Source organism: Dasypus novemcinctus, chromosome 13, assembly GCF_030445035.2.
Source record: "Dasypus novemcinctus isolate mDasNov1 chromosome 13, mDasNov1.1.hap2, whole genome shotgun sequence".
Lineage (NCBI taxonomy): Eukaryota > Metazoa > Chordata > Mammalia > Cingulata > Dasypodidae > Dasypus > Dasypus novemcinctus.
The window spans coordinates 16,804,882-16,820,067 of record NC_080685.1 but is presented as its reverse complement, the minus strand read 5'-3'; the positions used below and the strand labels follow the sequence as shown (position 1 = coordinate 16,820,067).

The 15,186-nt window shown below is 36.6% G+C and overlaps 1 pseudogene; it reads left to right on the top strand.

The window, feature by feature from the left end:
- The first annotated feature begins 2,850 nt into the window (after positions 1 to 2,850).
- On the top strand, positions 2,851 to 3,562 carry LOC101435383 (dnaJ homolog subfamily C member 8 pseudogene; annotated as a pseudogene).
- Positions 3,563 to 15,186: the final 11,624 nt, after the last annotated feature.

The window sequence follows — 15,186 nt, the reverse complement described above, 5'->3', positions numbered from 1 at the left end:
ATTGGACTCACCTAGGACAACTAACAAGGAGAATATGACTGACAACCACCATCTGAAGGAAAAGAAAGAGTCTGCAACTGCAAGCAAGAAAGTCCCATCCATCTGCCCCATGGGACCTACACCCCCTCTCAATTAGAGGTAGAGAGAGCATCACCATCACAGAATCCTCAGGATTGGGGCATGGATGATGGACTAGAGTAGACTTACAGTTGTTCTACTATAGACTTGTTGTGATCCTAGCACAAAAGAACTTTTATCATGGATGAAGAGGTAGTGGCCACTGGAGGTTCTGAGGGAAGGGAGAGGGAAAAATAGGTATAATTTGGGGGCATTTTTGGGAATTGGAAAGTATCCTGATTGACTTTCTATGACAGATACAGGCCATTGTAAATCATATAATAACTTGCAAAAATGTGCAGGAGAGAGAGCATGTAAACTACAATGTAAACTATAATCATCACTTAGTAGCAATGCTCCAAGATGTGTTCATCAATTGTGACAAATGTACCACACTAATGAAGGCTGTTTTTGATGTGGGAAAATGTGGGAGGGGTAGGGAGCAGGGCATATGGGAATCCCCTATATTTTTTGTGTTACATTTATGTAATCTACATTTCTTTTAAAAAAAATTAAAAATATATTAAAAAATACACTAGAGGCATACAACAGCAGATTTGATCAGGCAGAAGAATCAGTGAACTGGAAAACAGGACAATTGAAATCATGCAGCCAGAAGAACAAATAGAGAAAATAGTAGGAAAAAAATGAGCAGGATCTCAGGGATTTAAATGACAGCACTAAGAGCCCAAACATATGCATCATGGGTGTCCCAGAAGGAGACAAGAAGGGAAAGGGGGCAGAAAGAATATCTGAGGAAATAATAGTCAAAAATTTCCTTACTCTTATGAAAGACATAAATATATATGCCCAAGAAGTGTCAAGTACTACAAACAGAATAAATCCTAATAAACCTACTCTGACACATACTAATCAGAATGTCAAATGCCAGCAATAAAGAGAGAATTCTGAAAGCAGCAAGAGAAATGTGATTTATTACATAAAAGAGATCCTCAATAAGACTAAGTGCCAATTTCTCATCAGAAACCATAGAGGTGAGAGGGCAGTGGTATGATACATTTAAGGTACTGAAAGAGAAAAACTGCCAGTAAAAATTGTTTATCCAGCAGTACTGTCCTTCAAAAAATGAGAATTTAAAAGATTCACAGATAAACAGAAATGGAGAGAGTTCATCAATAAGAGACCTACCCTATAAGAATTACTAGAGGGAGTTCCACAGATGGAAAAGAAAAGACAAGAGTGACTTGGAGTAGTGTACAGAAACAAAGACCTTAAGTAAGGGTTACTGAAAGGGTAAATACAAAACCCAATAGTACTGTATTCTCAATATAGAACTCTACTCTTTAATTTCTACAAAAGCCAAAATACAATTGAACAAGAAAAGGCAAATTTCCCTATAATGTACATGCAAAATATAAAGTGGTAAAGTAAGACAAAAACAACATAAAGACAGGAAACACAAGGATAAGGGAATGGAGAATATGTATGCTATTGAAACTAAGTTGGTATCTCTTCAAATTAGTAGGTGATAGATGTAGGTTGTGTAATATAAACCCCAGGGTAACCACAGAAAGTATTTTAAAAATATACAGAAAGAGAAATGAGAAATGGATCAGTCAGATACCTCACAAAAGAGCAACTATACAGAAAAGGAGGTTACAATAAAGGAAAAGAGAGAGAGAAAAAAAAATATGACATATAAAAACCAAAGGACAAAATGGCTGATGTAAGCACTTCCTTTACAGTAATTACACTAAATGTTAATGCATTAAACTTCCCAATCAAAAGACAGAGGTTGGCAGAATGGATAAAAAAAGAAAAAGCATGATCCAACTATATGTTATTTACAGGAGACTCACCTTAGACCCAAAAACACAAATAGGTTTGAAAGTGAAAGGATGGAAGAAAAGATATTCCATGCAAATAGTAACCATAAAAGAGCCGGGGTAGCTATACTAATATCAGACAAAATAGACTTTTAAGTCAAAAGCTATTATAAGAGACAAAGAAGGACACTGTATACCAAAAAAAGGGGGAAATTCACCAAGAGGAAATAACAATCATAAATATTTATGCACTTAACCACAATGCCCCAAAATACATGAGAAACCCAAGCAAAACTGAAGCAAGAAATAGACATTTCTACAATGATAGTTGAAGACTTCAATACACCACTCTCATCAATAGATAGAACTAGACAGAAGATCAATAAGGAAACTGAATTTGAATAATGTGATAAATGAACTAGGCCTAACAGACCTATACAGAACATTTCATCCCAAAATAGTAGGATATACATTTTTCTCAAATGCACATAGATCATTCTCCAGGATAGACCACATGTTGGGTCACAAAACAATTCTCAATAAATTTAAAAAGACTGAAATTATACAAAGTGTCTTCTCTGACCATAATAGGATGAAGCTGGAAATCAATTAATGGGTGGATAAGTGGAAAAATCCACAATATATGGGAAATAAATAAATAATACACTCTTAAACAATCAGTGGGCCAAAGAAGAAATTGCAAGAGAAATCAGTAAATATCTTGAGATGAATGCAAACAAGAATGCAACATGTCAAAACTTATGGGATACAGCAAAACCAGTACTGAAAGGGAAATTTATAGCCCAAAATGCTCACATTAAAAAAGAAGAAAGAGCTAAAATTAAAGACCGAATTGCACACCTGGAGGAAATAGAAAAAGAACAGCAAATTAATTGCAAAGCAGACGGGAGGAGAAGAGGGGTCACATCATGGCAAGGCAGAGGAAATGGTGACTTCAGAAGAAAGTGGAGTTTCAGGCAGCGGAGGCAGCACAGAGGAAGGGTTTTTGATCTTTCAAAGTGAGACGAAACAAATAGAGATTCAGTTCTAACATCCAAAAACCATATTGAAAGATTGACCTGTCTTGATTCTTCCTACGTCAGTTTGAATCCATTTGAGGTTCTTCAAATGGATCCTACAGTGACAAATGGGGAAATGAAAAAGAGATTTCAGCAGTTTTCCATATTGGTGCATCCTGACAAAAATCACGATGATGCTTACAAAGCACAGAAGGCCTTTGAAGCTGCGCACATACAAGTTGCTACTGGATCAGGAACAAAAGAAGAGAATCGTGGATGTAATTCAGGCAGGAGAAGTACATGTGGAAAGCACCATTAAAGAGCAGGAAAAGCAATTAAATAAGGAAGGAAAACCTATAAATGTGGAAGAGGATAATCCTGAGTTGTTCAAACAAGCAGCATACAAACAGACTGTGAAACTCTTTGCCGAAATGGAAATTAAAAGGAAAGAGAGAGAAGCCAAAGAGATGCATGAAAGGGAGCAATAAAGACAAGAAGAGACTGAAGCCCAAGAAAAAGCCAAACAAGAAAGGGAGTAACAGGAAAACCTTGAGGAAGTCAAGATGTGAACTGCTGGCAAACCAAGCAAACACAAAGGGGAAGAATGAGAAGAAAAAATGGACCTTCCTGAGACCCTAAAAGTAAAAGTGGAGCAGTGTGAGTGACCAGCTGGAGTCACAGCTACAGAACATCCCCTGACCGCCCCCCTCCTGCACACCAGTTTGTGATCACAGAAATTGGAAGCAACCTAAATGTCCATCAGTGGAAGTCCTTAAAGAAATTATGCTACAGTGTAGTGTACTATGCAACAAGAGAATGAGAATGAGGCATCAACATACACATATATATTAGTATAAATCCATTTCTGGAAAGATAGAAAATTAAACTCCTAAGCAAGGAACTGGATTGCTGGGGAATGGAGGGCATGAATGTCAGAAATTTTGCTTTTCGAAACAATCCTTTTAGTGTGCATGACCTTTAAAAATACGTATGCATGTTTTATTTTATTTTAAAAACCTGTATGCATAATTTGCTTCATTTCAAAATAAAATAATTTAAAAACAAACAGAAGATTTTCTAAGCAGTTCCTTACAGATGGATTATAAACATGAAAAATTTCAAACAATAATGGAGACAACTAATCAAGGGAATAATAAACCACTAAAAGAATATTTATCTCATTTTTAAAGCAGGCTTAGAAACAGTCTAAGTAGGAAAAATAAGGTTTCTAGTATCAAATCTAATACTAGGGAGATAACTGTTCTGTATAAATAAAAACTGGGGCTCAGAATTTACCTGTTGAATAGTACCATATTTGTCAATATTCTTTCAAGATGTTTTAACTTCAAATTATTGAGAGTTAGGCTGAGGTTTTAAAAAGGGTATTCTTACTGTTATAATAGAAAAACAGTTTGCCCAAGAGAATTATCACATAAGACAATTCTTTAAAAAAGATTTATCTATTTATTTATTTCTCTCCCCTTCCCCCCCCCACCCTGGTTGTCTGTTTTCTGTGTCTATTTGCCGCATCATCTTCTTTGTCTGCTTCTGTTGTTGTCAGCGGCACAGGAATCTGTGTTTCTTTTTGTTGTGTCATCTTGTTGTGTCAGCTCTCCGCGTATGCGGCGCCATTCCTGGGTAGGCTGCACTTTCTTCCACGCTGGGCGGCTCTCCTTACGGGGCGCACTCCTTGTGCGTGGGGCTCCCCTACATGGGTACACCCTTGCGTGGCATGGCACTCCTTGCGCGCATCAGCACTGCACATGGGCCAGCTCCACACGGGTCAAGGAGGCCCGGGGTTTGAACTGCGGACCTCCCATGTGGTAGATGGACGCCCTAACCACCAGGCCAAGTCCACTGCCCATTACAGTTTTCAAAGCTCTATATTCATCAGCTCTTTTGGGGACAACAATAGCAATCCTGTAAAGGACCAGCAACAGTATACAATATGGCAAAGTAAACACCCATGGAAAAATAAGCACTGCAGTGTGATGCAGATAGGATGGATGGCTTTGGGCCCTGGAAATTCTTACCAAGATTAAAACTGATAAGAGAGCTAGAGAAATGGAGGCAAGAGGCATGGATTAAAGCAGAGTAGTACTAACTGGTATGTTCCACATTTGTGTGTAAGGAAGGAAAGATTAGTTAAGAATTCTGAAGGAATTTCATCTGACATTTAAAAAGAAAAAGAGATTACTTCATAAAAGAAACTTGAACTGAATACTGGGTTCTGAAGTAGCGTATGTTTGATGCAGTAAGGAGAAAATGTTTGTATTTATTTAGTGTTTTTCTTCCAAGAATGTCAAAAGAGCAGTTTAATTTTATGTCATTAAATCTCATCATAGTATCATGTTATATTATGTTAATTTTCTTCTGATTTTATACTTAGATTTTTTTTAAAAAGGGAAGTTGAAAGAAAAGCTCAACAAGGTCTCTGAAAAGGTCAGTGTTGTAAGCCTGACTTTTATTGTGTGCCCTAGTCTAGTGTTGGAAGTTTCCACCCCCAAACATAGCTCTTATATGCAGGAAACCATCATTTTCATAGAATGAGTAAGATAAAAGGGCACTACAGAGGAAATTTGTTCAGAGTAGAAAAATCAACCCACAAAATCAGGTAGTGTGACCCATGAGTCCAATTTATTAATTCTGGTGGAAAAATTAACTTCCTGTGTGTTTTGTAATGCAACCAGTAAGCTGCCAACACTAAATAAATAACAATTAAAGCAACTATAATCCCATCACTCTATGGGATATGGGTCATATTCACTATGACCTTGGGAGGATGACTTGCTCTTTATCATCTTTGTCCTCTGTGAAAGAAATAAATTGCTTCATATTTCTAGTAGGTTGTGAAGTATTAGTCATTATGTTTGAAAAAAGTCCAGTCAACTCTAAATAAAATCAAATTAATTCTGATAGGACAAAATGTACAAAAGTGGCGGTTGAGCATGGAATGGCAACCTTCCTATCTTAGGTCCAAGGTCATCAGCTTTGTATTTTTACCTCAGAAGGGATATCTTTAAAGGTTTAAAAATGACCTTGGCTTTCTGGAACCACTCAAGTTTTTACATTGTTGAAATAGGCAGTGAAGTAGTTCATTGTCCTTTTTAACAGTACTGACTGTAATCTGTAACTTTAAGCATGGGTAGGCAGGACTTGCTCAGAGATTAAAGTTACAGAAATTCTAAAAATCATGATTGCTCTGTCTAAAACTGAAAGCTGGTTGAAACTTTGAGAATAAATAGTAACCTGACACACAGAGACTGAATTCAAAGTTTAAATACTTACAATAGTTGCCAGTAAATGTTAACTTATTATTGTATTATTATTAATAAGTTAACTCCACATCTTTAAACTCATCAAAAGGGAGCCAGAGAACCAGATTTAAGAGAAAAGGGTGAATTTACAATCTCATGAGACATTCAAAAAGAACTTCATGCTACTTTTTCCTCACACCTTATTCTTTGATAGTTATACAACCATAATATGGAAGTAACAAACTGGATGTTTCCCAGAATGTTAAAGTCAAAGTATATTATGAACTGCTTCGTGGTACTTATTCATTTAATCTTTTTCCAGATAATTGCTTGTCCAAGTCCTTCACCTCCAAATGCTCAAATCTCACTTGAAGAGGTCACTCTGACCACACTATTAAATACCACAACATTTCCCCTTTCTCCTCATTCCCCCACATTTCTGATCTACCTTTTCCTGCTCTCCTTTTTGTTTTTAGATAGCATTTTTCAAATTCTAGTAAACAATTAAATCTGCTTCTTCATTCTATTTTTCATCTACTCCTGCTCAGACATAAGCTCCATGACGACAGGGATCTTTGTCTATTTTGTTCATTTTATATCTAAACACCTTCAGCTAGTGCCTAGCACTCAAAAAATATTTGTTTTATGTTGAATGTATTCTGTCTGTGTATTCTGTCCCATCTCTATCACAAACCAAGTGGGTATATTTATATACTTATTTCTTAGTTTTACTGTAGCATTTTTCACAATAAATAACAGGAGTACTAGTGACAACAAGAAAAAAGTTATAAATAGTCTCCTATAGTTTCATTTGTTTAAAAAACATTGTTATTACATGAGATCTGCCCAAGAGCCTTGGAAGTTACCATTCCAACTCTTGAACTCTGGTAACCCTACGAAAAATCTTTTATTTTTTATTTTTTGTTAGCAGACAGAAGTTTATCTTTGGTATAGGACAATAAGCCAATGGAAGCCAAAAAAGGGGATAAATATGCTTTCTGTTGAGCTTTCTATTCTAATGAGTCCTAACATTGATTAAGCATTAATTACATGCTATGCTTTACATACATTAGCTCAATAAATTCTCAAAACAACTCCATGGGGCAGATACTATTCTTACAAACCATTTTACAGAGGATCCAACTGAAGCATAAAGATTAGGTTTCATTTAGCAAGTAATGACAAAGCCAAGATGTTGTGACCCAGCTCTGTTTACAGAGCCATGCTCTAAACCAATGCTCTGTTCCCTCTCAGAGCTAGATGGTAGATGACAGGGTATACTATATAGACATAACAATACACACACACATACTCTCTCCCAAATGTAATCCAAGGGAGGTAATGAGAGCAGGCATTTCCAAAGTTCCAGAATATCAATAAAAAATTTTTGTCTTGATAAGTCTGGCACAGAACCTGTGGGCAAGTCCATTAAACACTTAATAATCATTTAATATCTTCCTAAAATTTTGAGTTTTACATCTAGAAATATGACAGTCTGAGAAAACCAACTAAGAACTTGGGGAAGCATTTTTCATCAACCACTGAGCTACACCTGCTCCCCTCCATTTTTTTAAAGAATTCACATACATGGTATTTGAAGGAATATTTTCTGTCATCCCTCCCTCTCACCTCTCCAGGATTTCACATTGCTCCTTGGCCTGTTCTTAAAGTTCTTTCTTGCCTCTTACCTAGAAAAACCCTGCCCATTAGCTGAGTAATCTCAGTGGCCCATGAACCATAATCATTGTTACAAGTCTTCGTCCATCTCCTCTTTCCCGTCTTTACCATTCATTGATCTACTCCTACACATCCTGCAAGCCCCTACGCAAGTTCTTTCTCATTCATTAAGTTCTCTCTCACTAAGGGTGACCACCTGTCCCAGGACTGTCCCAGTTTTAGCACTGCAAGTCTGCCTCCTGAGACCCAAATCCCAGGCAAGCAGGGATAGCTGGGCCTTCTATACACAATTCCAACTCTCACTGATTTCTACTCTCTTTCAACTGTTCTCCAACTCCATGAATTCCCTCTCTTACATTGTTATTTCATCATATCTGTTAGTCCTGACTCCATAGCTATAACCTTCTTGATGGAAAAGAAAAACCTTAATTTTTTTTTTTATGTCAGAGGCTTTCTCTTTGTCAATTGCATGGCCACTTTTTACACTTCTTCCTCTGTAGAGTCTTGACTGCCTATGTGGGTAGGTAAGTTTTCCCAAGAAAGGGATGGTCTTTTATGCTTTTAATTACTGAGGTTCCTCGAGACAGGACATTGGAAATCAAAAGCACGTGAGAGAGGAGGAGAGAAAAGCTTATCATCCTCAGGTTGAAAAGCTAGTTTAATGTGAGGGTTTACTTACATTGTGTAGATTCATTACCTTTAGTAACATCTTGTTTAAATGTTCCAGCCTTGTCTGTACTGGCCAACAGTATTACTGCGTTTTGAACAAAGGATCTTATGCCTCTATTTGAATAAAAGCATTATGAGCAGAGCTGTTTCTTCTTTCTTTAATCCTTTCTTTAACCTAGGATAAGTTCTAAAGTTTTTAAATCTCAGGACCCCTTTTCACTCTTACAAATTACTTTACCATTTACCCTATTGCATGGTATGTGAATATATCTCAATAAAACTGCTTTGAAAATATTACTGAAGACCTCAATGAGTCTTTATATATATGAGTTATATGTGTAAAGAATTTCTGTATTGGAAATTAAAATTGAGAAATTTGTAAAATATATATTTATAGCATTACTCAAAATAACAATAATAAACCCATTACATGGTAACATAAATAACACATTTTTATGAAAAATAACTTTTTTCCCAAAACTAAAAAAAATAGATATGTTGGCTGGCATTGTTTTACATTTTTTTGAAATCTCTTGTATATCTGGCTTGATAGAAGACAGTTATATACCCTTAGCTGCTTCTGCATTTAACCTGTTACCCTATGTTGTGCTGGTTGAAGTTTATGGAGAAATTCTGGCCTCACACATACGTAGTTGGAAAGGACAGAAATATTTTTAAACTTTTCCTTTGGAGATAATTGTAAATTTAAATGCGGTTTTTAAGAAATAATACAGAGAGAGTCTGCATATACTTCATCCAATTTTTTCCAATGGCATCATCTTGCATAACTACAGTATAAAAGCACAACCAGGAAAATGACATTGATAAAAATCCACTGACGTTATTAAGAGTTCATCAATTTTACATTTGTGTATGTGTGCATATGTGTATTTCATTCTGTGCAATTTTATCACATGTGCAGATTCATCTGACCACCACCACCATCAAGATACAGAACAGCTCCATCCCACAGATCTCTTGTGCTACCCATTTACAACCACAGCCACCACCCTCCCTCCCCATCATTCTAACCCCAGCAACCACTAATTTTTTCTAAGGCAGAAGTCTTTTTTTAAGAGCCTTTGCAGGCAATCATTGATATTCTTTGATACCATACCAAAATTCGACAAGTGTTTCTTAAAGTTTAGTTGTAATATGGAATGTGAAACCATTACCAATGAACTTTTCATAATCTGTTACATTAAAATCCACTTTGAATAGAACTTTAACCCACGCATGACCTTGTGACATCAAAAAGACATTGGTCTTTTGGAAAATACTACCTCAATGAGCTGTAAAGATCTTCCAAATATTGACACATTGCATTATATTATACAATATCAAAAATCACATTCATAAATTTCATTACCAATCTCATCAGAAAAGCCTTTAAGTATTTGGGAAGTTATTGAGCTCATGATAACAACTATACATTTTCCAAAATTCTGATTTTTTGTCTTGGAAGCTCATATTTTATCAATGGCAACAAATACTGTCAGTTGAAACAAATCACTTTGTTCATTTTCAAGAAAATGTCTGTCAAGTATTCAAGTCTGAATAACTACATTTTTGTCTACCAGTCATTCTTTTAAGTAAAAATAGTGTTCATGAAAAATGTGGCTAGGTCAACATGCTATTCAAAGAATCACGTAAGTGCTTTCCTTAAAACATCCCTCATACTCAGGGAAGCAGCAGAATTGCATTCTATGTATGTGCATTTTGTCACATAGAATATATATATTTTTTAAACCTGTACAGGTTTAATAAAATGAACAATTTTTACTGCCTGGCGAAGGACACTCTTATGTGAAACTGGTATTTTTTTTCTCTTTTACTGCAAGTGTGCAACATTAAAAAATGTAATAACTACTTGTACAGTTTGTTGCCACTGCCTGAATTTATGTTACCATTCTCTACTTTGCCACCGTCAGGGCAAACATTAACACAGAGAAAAAAAGCAAACATTTTAAAATTATGAAAATAATTTTGACCTCAGGCATACCCTGAAAGGGTCTTAAGGATCTCTAGGGATCCAAATAACATACTATGAGAACTGCTGAGCTAAGATAATAGGGGCAGTGCTAATTAATTAGAGGAAAGCTCCCAAAAGAAAGTAAGGAAGTGATTCTTAAGGGTTGATTCTCCTTCCAGAACCAACCCTAAAAAGTCCAACTTTAATTTTTAAGAGACCAGTCCCATACAACAACTTCTTCTGTTTCCTTAACACTAACCTGTTGTCCTCTTTGTCTGCTTCTTTTTAAGTTTTCCTCTTTGTTCTTATTTTATCAGCCTTCTATTTTAATATATATGTAACTGAAGTTCTGTGTTAGTGCTCTTTTCTTCTTGTGTACTCTCTTTCCAGTAGCATGTGCTAGTCCAGACCCAGTGGACACGGTTACAGCACACGTTTGCCTAGTGCATGACACTGTAAAACTCGGGTATTAAAGAAAAAAAAAAAGACACAAATGTAACAAATGGTGAATTTTAAGATAATCAAGCCCAGACAGACTCCCTGCAAGGACTGTTTTCTGTTTAGAGTTAGCACATGGGAAATATGTCCCAAAGATCACACTCTTGGAGCTTCAAAGGAAGTCTGTAGGATGACTCCAAATCATGGTGTGGATAGTTATGGAACCCTGGTACTCCTGTTAGAACCAAGTGTGTGACCCAAGTGAGGAATCAAGTCAAGCTAAATTAGATGGCTCTGCAGATTGAGTCCTCTGGGACCTGGGATGCTGCATTTTGGCAGGTCTTTTGAAGGGCACAGAAGTGTCTGCTGGGTCAAATGAGATAGCTTTAGATGGGCGTTCCTATTCAAAGAGATACACTTGGTCCCCAAGCATTGTGGTGGCCCAGCAGAACAGTTCTTCGGGGTATGACATCCTGTGTAGAGAATTACTTCCAAAACTCAATTTCTTCTATTGCTACACTCTTTCCATGCTCCTGATTCTCTGACATTCCTACTGTATAATTGGTTGCCCTAAAAGCATCCCAAACTCAACATGTCAATGAATTATCTTCTCCCTAAAACTACTTCCTAGGCTTTTTGATATTATCAGCCAGCCTACTTGCTTAAGCTAGAAACCTGGAAGAAGTTTCTTGAAAACATTTTTTGTAAGGTGGCATCAAAACTCATTTGGCAACAGAACTTGATCTGAAATGATAAGAGGGTGTTTGTGGTCTTTACTTATCCCACTTGGTGAGAATATTCTTAATTTTGGGGCAGAAATATTAATATTAATATTAATGTGCTTTATTACAGAGTGTTGCCCCACACTCTGCTGAGGTTATTACTTCTCATATATATATCATATTATGAACATTTTCCAAATTCAAAATCTGGAACTTATCAGGACCCCTGAGTTTTGGACAAGGGTCTTGTCTTAGTTTTTCAGGCTGCTATGTCAAATACCACACATTGGGTTGCCTTAAACAATGGGAATCTATTGGCTCATGACTTTGATGAGGCATAAGCAAGGTGATGCTTTCTTCCCAAGGACTGTGGGTTCTGGCGCTGGCTGCTGACGATCCTTGAATTCCTCACCATCCCTTTCACCTGGCAATTCCCATAGCCATGTCCTCCCCTCCCACGTGGCTCAGTTGGGCCACACCTTAACTAAAAACAACATCTTCAAAAGTTCCTATTTTAATGGGTTCACACTCACAGCAATGGGATTAAGATTAAGAAAATGATTTTTCTGGGTGCATAACTCAAACTACCATAGGTCTGTACTTGATCACTAAATACTTATGAATCTTTCTCTGCATATTGTTTTGCCCTTTTTTCTTTACATTCCAAAGCTGATTCTGTATGTTCAAGTCCCTTGCCCCTAATTTCTCTCATGTATTATTCCAGTAGCCACTCACCTAGTTTGCTTACTTTTCACCTTGATTTACTTAAACCATTGTTTCCATGGTTGCTCAAATCATCTTTATATAACTTAAATTTTTTTTACAGGTTTTAGTTTTTAATGCACTTGTAGACAAAAAAGCTCCCATTTCAAAATAAAAACAAAATCCCAGATCATATAGATTTTTACAGTGATTACATTTATCTAAGCGACATACATACATGTTCAGTTGTAAGCTGTTAGCTAAATTTCTTTGATGAATATTTTTTTAATACCAAGAACATTATAGAGTTAATGCAGAGTTCTAAGGATAGTCTAGTATTCACTAAGTGTTTCTTAAGTCTTCACTTTAGATGCTGTTATTTCTAGCATAGCTAAGCGGCAGTCTTTCATATGCTCAAACACTGAAATCTTTGGTTGCTACAGTTATCAGATGGCTTGCAAACAAGAAGCCAACCATTTTAAGCGAACAACTTACAAAGCCCTGGGATAGAAAAACCCTAAGACTGCACAATTTGTGAGCATTTATAACCATCACAACTGTGGCTGAAGACTGTTCATGCTGTTCTTCTGAAATGAGATCTCAAAGCAATATAGTTCAAAGTAAAGTTTTAACAAAAAACTGACACAATTTCTCCACCAATTTGTGTGTGTCAACCATTTAGTTAACTTTTCCACTTGGGAAAAAATGCAATAGAAAACTGGACACATGTTTCACTATCTCAGTTAGCATTCACAATTACAGCTGCTACCATTCAGGATACAGCACCATCAATGCTGCCCAGAGCCAGTTTTTATTGAAATTAAGTTCTTTACGCCAAGTAAATGGCTATCCATAACCACTGGCTAGTATACATATGAACTAAAGTGTCTAGATTTGGGAAGAAACAAATGCTGCTCTAATCATCTGCTCTGCTTCTTCTTTCCATCAATTCATGCTTTGAAACCAGAGTTCAAGTCCTGCAATTATTTTTAAATACAAGAAAAATGTTTTCACAAACACTAAAATGATTGTGCTTTCTTTTATCATAGCTTGCAAATGCAATTATAGCATATTGAATAATTATTACGTTGAAAAACCAAACAGGGTGTAGCGGTTTGATATTATTGATGAATTCCAAAAAGAAATATTGGATTATATTTATAAACTGGTACTTTCCTCTGGGCATATGAGATTATATTGGAGATTATATTGGATTTACTTAATCAAGTAAACCGCTTAAGTAAATCTTTTGTGTCAGTAGGGCATTGAGTCCCAGCCCCTTGGTGAGTGGGGACTCACAGATAAAAGACGTGCCAAAGACAGAGTTGAACGGTTTTTGATGTTGGAGTTTGATGCTGACGCCTTAAGCTGGAGCCCTGGGAAGTAAGCACACAGGAAAGAGAAGCAAGCCCTGGAAAGAGAGGAATGCTGAACCCAGAAAGAAGCAAGACCCTGGAAGAAAGAGACCCAGAAAGCCTGAACCCTCGCAGACATCGGCAGCCATTTTGCTCCAAATTGTGGAAATAGACTTTAGTGAGGGAAGTAATTTATGCTTTAGGGCCTGGTATCTGTAAGTTCCTACCCCGAGTAAATGCCCTTTATAAAAATCAACCAATTTCTGGTATTTTCCATCGGCACCCCTTTGGCTGACTAATAGGGCTTTAAAATGGAAAATCACTGTCACTGACAAACTAAAAAGGAAAGAAGTTAAACTGTCAGCAAAATATTACAAAAGTTGTGTCTTTAATAATAGGGAAGAGCTCTACAAGAATTTTATCTGCTCTTCTTTCAATCTGATATTTGAGGAACTGTTATGTCAATTCATTATAACAAACACTCAGGAATTGCTTAATGGCTAGCCTAACAATGCTCCTGGTAGATTCGAGCAGTCAAATCCAGATTTAATTCTTCAGAAGAGTCAATGGTAGGATATTTCACCCAGGGATTATAGTTTCTCCAGTGATTGTCCTAAGATGTTATTGAAGTTTGTTTAAGAAAATCTTCACTTCTACATTCAGTTTTCAAGTACCAAGCATTCTTTTTCCTAGTGTGCATCAGGCCTTTGTTTTTATCTTGCAGTTTGGGTGGCATCTCCTGACTTCCAAAAGTTCAAAAACCCATCTTCACTGCACCATCAGTTGAAAGGTGGGATAAATCCCTTTGTTCCTGTTATGACCAATTTCTTCTCCAAGTGGTAGAAAGTCTGCACTGTACACCAATGAGTCACAGGAGCACTGTACTCTTCAAGGTCTTCTGAGTGTTGTGTTATCCAGACAATCTTACAAGTTGAACTTTAACAGACCCAGCAAGCCCTGGGGATGTGAGCTCCAGATCACCCCAAACCATCTCTTGCACTCTTATCTTCAATTCCTGTTATTTAGTTCATTACTACTTGGCTTTATTGTCCATGGTGAAAAAAAATGATAAAAATTCAAGACTGCAGTAGATGCAGCAAACTGGCACTTCTTTGGATTGCATGTATTCAGAGCCGATCAGTCTCTCCAGATATTTCAAATTCAAGGTCTTCCCCTGTGATTTGGGTTACATTGCTGAGTGACCAGCCACATTCATTATATATATATAAAATATTTTAATTTATTTTTAAAAGATACTTAGATTACATAAAATGTTACATAAAAATTTTAAGGAATTCCCATATGCCTCACTCCCCATGCCTCCCACCCTTTCCCACATTAACAACTTCTTTCATTAGTGTGGTACATTCATTGCAATTGATGAACACATTTTGGAACAGGGCCACTAAGCATGGATTATAGTTTATATTGTAGTTTACACTCTCTCCCACTCAATTCTGTAGGTTATGGC